The sequence below is a fragment of the Mobula hypostoma genome, chromosome 8 (genome assembly GCF_963921235.1).
Source record: "Mobula hypostoma chromosome 8, sMobHyp1.1, whole genome shotgun sequence".
NCBI lineage: Eukaryota > Metazoa > Chordata > Chondrichthyes > Myliobatiformes > Myliobatidae > Mobula > Mobula hypostoma.
The window spans coordinates 138,693,865-138,699,864 of NC_086104.1; the positions used below are offsets into that span (position 1 = coordinate 138,693,865).

At 44.6% G+C, this 6,000-nt stretch overlaps 1 protein-coding gene across 2 annotated transcripts in view; it reads right to left on the minus strand.

Annotated features, from left to right (window-relative positions):
- ddhd2 (DDHD domain containing 2) overlaps positions 1 to 4,085 on the minus strand; it is a 50,662-nt gene extending 46,577 nt beyond the window's left edge. Inside the window, exon 1 of one of the 2 annotated variants that reach the window (XM_063056957.1) lies at positions 3,517 to 4,085. The gene's annotated coding sequence lies outside the window, so the exon portion shown is untranslated. The remainder of the gene's footprint in view (positions 1 to 3,516) is intronic. The other variant, XM_063056956.1, reaches the window with a different exon arrangement.
- Positions 4,086 to 6,000: the final 1,915 nt, after the last annotated feature.

Sequence of the window (6,000 nt, forward strand, 5' to 3'; positions counted from 1 at the left end):
AAAATTGAAAAAGTGAGGTAGTGGTCATGGGTTCAATGTCCATTCAGAAATCGGGAAGCAAAGGGGAAGCTGTTCCTGAATCGCTGAGTGTGCGCCTTCAGGCTTCTGTACCTCCTTCCTGATGTGGAATAATTTCAGAGCTCTGGCGAGTGAAATTAACCACACTGTTTCAGGAGCTTAGTGGTTGAAGGGTAATAACTGTTCCTGAACTTGGTGGGGTGGATCTTGAAGCTTTGTGAGATGGCAGCAGCGAGAAGAAAGCAGGGCCTGGAAGGCCAAGGGCCTACATGGTGAACCCTGCTTTCTTGTGGCAGTGCTCCATGTAAATATGCTCAACGGGGGGTGGGGCATTTCCTGTGCACGGAGTGGCCTGCGTCCACCACTTTCTGTTGGCTTTTATCCTCATCACAATGCTGGCTGTGGGAGCTTTCTCAGCACAAATCCCTTGCTTACAGCAAAGGCCGCCAATTCAGAAACAGCAGTCTTGATTACCAGGCTAAGACGAAAAGAAAGAAATTAATTTTCGAAGCCCGCTTCATCAGGCCGTTCTTTACAAGCTGCGTCGTTCAGAACAATAGTTTGTCTGCACAATTGAACACAATGCCACACACTGAGCAGGATTTACTCACAAAACAGCTTTCCCTGGGTTCCATCATGCCACTATTGAGCCCCGAATGTTCTGTCCAATTAGCACCTCTGCTCCATCAACCAAAAGTGGAACTTCCTACTTCAATTCCAATCCCCATCCACATCCCCACATGTCAGCCCATGGCCCCCTCTCCTTCCACGATGAGGCTATTCCCAGGGTGGAGGAGCAACACCTTGTATTCCGTCTGGGTACACACCAACTGATGGCATGAATTTCCATTTCTCCTTCCAGTAAAAAAAAATTCCCTCCCTCCCCCTCTTCTATTCCTTATTTTGGCCTCTTGCCTCTTCTCACCTACCACCTCCCCCTGGGTCCCCTCCTCTTTCCCATTCTCCTATGGTCCACTCTCTTCTCCTATCAGATTCCTTCCTCTCCAGCCCTTTGCCTTTCCTACCCACCTGGCTTTGCCCATCACCTTTAGGAATTCCCCTTCCCTTCCACCACCCACCTATTTATTCTGGCATCTTCCTCCTTCCTTTCCAGTCCCGAAGGAGGGTCTCGGCCTGAAACTGTTTACTCATTTCCATAGATGTTGTCTGACCCTGCTGAGATCCTCCAGCATCGTGTGCGTGTAGCTTCTCCACCCCCACCCCTGACCTCCCTTTACCTTCCTTACACCCAAGGGAACAGGCTCAAATCGACATCAATTCAAATTATCTGTGTACGCTGAGAATGCGGAGTTTGGCTTTGCTTACTATTGAACACCTGCTTGTGCAAAGAAAAGTTATTTCATATCGCAACTGGTCTCTTTTGAGGACCTGGGGAGGTTTTAAGAAGTTTAGTAGATATGTCTGAACGAAACATACACCTGCAATTATAACAGAAGACATCAGAACACCTGTGAAAGTGTGAAGATTAAAAGCAGCCAATATCTTGAGTTGGTCATCGTTCAGTCGAACTAGAAGTTACAAAACAAGCACTTTCCAAGATTGGAGAGGGGTTGTGCTGGTATTGTGGTAACAGAGGAACATCTGTGAGAGTGTAGAGACATGGACCAACAAATCTCTCCTGTACGCTTTGCAGTTTAATGGCTAGGTGAACAAAACTGTACACAAATATGGCCTCAGTGTCTAGTACAGTGGTTTCCGGTTAATTGGGCCAACGGTTAATCGGGGCAGCCACATTATTTGGGACAACTCTTAAAACACTAAAACTAATCCAGAAAATAGCCATTTATTTATTTATTCATTTATTTGGGACACACGTCTCTCAATTAGGACAGGAGAATGTTGCCAGTTTCTAACTTGAGCCAGTCACATTTATTTGTATGGCCTTTAGGACGAAGAGTTTTTAAAAATAGAGTCAGTTGCATGTGTTTGTGTTCAAAAACTAGCGATTTTCGACACTGATAGCTGCCAAGAAAGCAGCATTTGATTAAGACAATTCAGAACTGTTTTGCACAACTATTGTAGTTTCAAGCAACCAGGCTTGGAAATGCCAGAACTGGCCAGGAGTGAAAAATGAAACAATTTCACCACTTTGACAAGTTAGGAACTACAAAGAATTTTGGCAATCATCTTGAACGTTGAAATGAAAAATGGAGATTTGGAGGATGTAATCGTTGACAGCATAGCATGAAGGCTGTCCATTATCATCTACACGAGGTGTCTGTGCTGAATTTGTTCATTTACAGTCAAAAGGGCAGTGTACACTGGATGAATTCCTCTGTCAATAACCATTAGGAACTAAAACAGTTTATAGTACTGTAGTATTAGTAGTTTTTAATTTGTTCTGTATTCATTTAAATACATAATTTGTTACTCAGTTAAATGGTAGGCTGTCTTTTTTAAAAAATACCTTTTTACTTTTCCATGAAACTTCAGCTAATTGGAGCAGTCGCTTAATCTGAGCCAAATTATACAGGTCTCAATGTGCCCCAATTAACTAAATACATTGTAATATCCCAGTGTTGCAGGCAGGTGTCCCAAACATGTAATTGTCTAAAAGCTGTGACAGAGTGAAAAACATTCTTGTACCCAAAGGCCCCTCTGTTCTACACCACCTTCCAGGCCTCTGCCATTTACTGTACAGGTGCTGTCCTGGTCCAACATCCCAAAATACTGGACCTTGGACTCCACTGGCAAGTACTTGGCCCACTTTCCTTAGTTGAGATATATCCTGCTGTAATCTCAGACAACCCTCGTCAGAGTCCACTATATTAACAATTATGGCACCTCCCAGGAAGTTACTAACCAGGCCACCTACATTCACACCCAAACCACCACTATACTGTACGACAAACAACAATCGAATTGGCAGAAGATTTGAAAGGGAGAAGAGGAAAGGCCATTCTCAGTTGGGGGGGGGACTAGAATTCACCTCAAACGATGCTGGAGGCAAAAATTCCTTTCCCACGTCGCAAGCTGCAGGAGTATAGAGCAGGTGCTAAAAAGGTGGGACGAGGGTGGGGGAACTGTCACGCGCACAGTGAGTCAAAGTGCATTCCGCGCTGTAAACTTCCCATGTACATCAGCAAATATGAGGAAGCTCTGCGTAGGAAAGTGGTATTCATAATTAGGAAGGCAGTGTTACTACTACATATTTGCAAATAATGTGACACTTGTACTTCAGGGTTCCTTCAGACTCAAACTCCGATACCAACTATAATAAGATAATAATCACATCATCTTTTTTTCCTGATTGATGTTAACTAGAGGGGGGTAAACAAGGAAAACGTCCCCGACATCCTCCAAAATCAGTTTAACTGGGAAAACAAACACAGGGCCTCAACTGAGCGACTCCTTAGCACTTTAAACAACAAGCACGCCCCTCCCGTACCGGACAGTCTGTCGGGAGTGGGGGTTTCTTCAAGTATCTACAACCTGAATCCGTAAAGATCTGTTATGTGAGTTATCAGTGTTACTCACATGAAACGACGGCCAAAGAATAATTAACTGAGAGTCTTGGTTCCAGTGACGACCCAATGCAGTGACGATTGAAGTCCTGGTGTGTGTGTGTTTTTTTTTAAAAAGTCTTTCCCGGGCAGCGCACTAGCTGCAACAAAATGTTGCAAATTCAAAATGTTACTTCCGAAATGGAACGTTGATACAAATCCGCAGGTCAAGGTTCCAAAAGCGGGCACACATGCCGCTCGCGGACCGAAATTAACCTGCCTGGAGACTGCAGCAGAGGCCTGCAGCCGAGTTAGGCACTGCCCGTCTCTGGGAGACACGCACTAAGCGGTTTCATTCGTCCCTCCTCCTCCTCCTCTTCTTCGCCACTCTTCCACCAGCGCCTTCTCCAATGTTTCCCTTTCGCATCGCTTTTGTGTCCTTTGAAGGTTTCCAACCGCATTCGTTCCACTCCAAAGTCCTTCATAAAACGTCAACAAGAGCAAAGGTCAAGCGGCGTCAGCTCAGCTCGTGGATGGGGCTTGTCAAATGCAGCTCTTTGTATCATCTCCCTGATCAGGCAGATTGCGCCGATACAAACATTCCCCCCACCCGCTGGGTTTATGTTATTAAAGAGGAAGCTGTGACCGGGAGTGGCACTCTGTCCAAGACCGCCCCCTACTGGAACTGTCGGAATTGCGGATAAAGGCGAAAAATACCCCAAACGCGAGAATATCTGCAGATGCTGGAAATTCAAGCAGCAAGACTTAGACTTAGACAATGCTGGTGGAACGCAGCAGGCCAGGCAGCATCTATAGGAAGAAAATACCCCAGCTGCCTTTGGTGACTAACGGTAGAAGGGAATGCATGATCAATTAGTGGTCAGATTCTGATTGATTATCACCGTTTTATATGACGTAAAATATGTTTGGCAGCAACAGTACAGTGCAAAAGCATGAAGTTACTACAAATTACAAAATAAATAAACGGTACAAATGAAGAATAATGAGGTAGCGTTCTTGGGTATTGGTTTATTACTGTTAGATGGACCAAGATGCTGTGTGCTGCATACTGTTCATACAGATCAAATCAATACACAGTGCATTGAGCAAAAACAATGCAGAATAAAAAAGTGCAAAATCCACAGAGAAAGTGCTGTGCAAAGAAACAATAAAGTGTAAAGTCATAATGCAGACATCCCACCATGCAAAAGCTCATTTCAGGGAGGATGCACCCCCGTCTCCTGCAACCTCATATCTCCAACCCCGCCCCCCCCCCGCCGACCTCCAAGGCTGTATGTAATACTTGGGTTACAGATTAGACAAAATCACTAAACAAAGTTGGGTATATGCAGAAAATGTGACATTAAAATATGTACTTATAGTCATAGTCAGTCATACTTTATTGATAATATAGTATATTATCATGTTTATTCTATACCAACTTTAAGCAAGTCTACAGGGAGTTTGACCTTAGCACGTAGGATATCAATAGAGTAGCTCCTTAGCAGCTGGCCAGCTAGTTTAAATAACGTTAGCTATGCTAATGAATGAATGACACCTGTTAAACTCACCTCAACATGTCTTTTACATTTTAACCCACCACAGGCAATAGAAAAGTCACTGTTACAAACAGTGCAGCCACCAACACTGTCATTATTTTTCAGGTGGACTGTAAAGCCCGCCCACAGAGAAAGCTGAAAGGTCTACTTAGCACGAAGAGAGATCAGTCAGGATGCTCACTCTCCCCAAAAAATCGATTTCCGGGATATTGTATACAATTTCCAGGCATCAGGGGGCCGCTATCAATATGCAGGAGACACCCGGAACTTCCAGGAGAGGTGGGATGCCTGCATAATGAGGTAAATCGTGAGGTCGATGGTCCCTCTTCAAGTACAAAAGGTCCGTTCGAGAATCTAAAAAACGGCGGGATAGAAGATCACCTTGAGCCTGGTGGTATGTGATTTCAGACTTTTGTATCTTCTGCCTGGTGGGAGAAGAGAGAATGTCCATGTTGGGTGAGGTCTTTGATTATGCTGGCTGCTTTACTGAGGAAGTGAGAGTCCATTGAGGGGAGACCGGTTTCCATGAAATGCTGTGCTGTTTCCACAACTCCCTGCCGTTTCTTACGGTCACGTCCAGAACAGTTGCCATAACCAAACTTCTGGGTAGAATGCTAGTTGTGGAACATCAATAGTGGACTAGACATTGCAAATGTCTTTATCCTCCTGCAGGTGTTAATGAGCTCTCTTCTCTATGGTTTGAGTTCAGACAGGTTGTTGGTGATGTTTGCTTCTGAGAACTTAAAGTTCTCAACCCTGTAGACAGGAACACATTCACTGCCCCCCCTTACTAAAGTCAATAACCACCCTTTTGTTGGCATTGAGGGAAAGATTGTTGTCATGATACCATGGCACCAAGTTCACTCATCTCCTCCAACTCATCATTATTTGAGACATGGCCCACTTTGGTGGAACCATCTGCAAACTTGTAAATGAAGGTTGAGCAGAATCTGGCCATG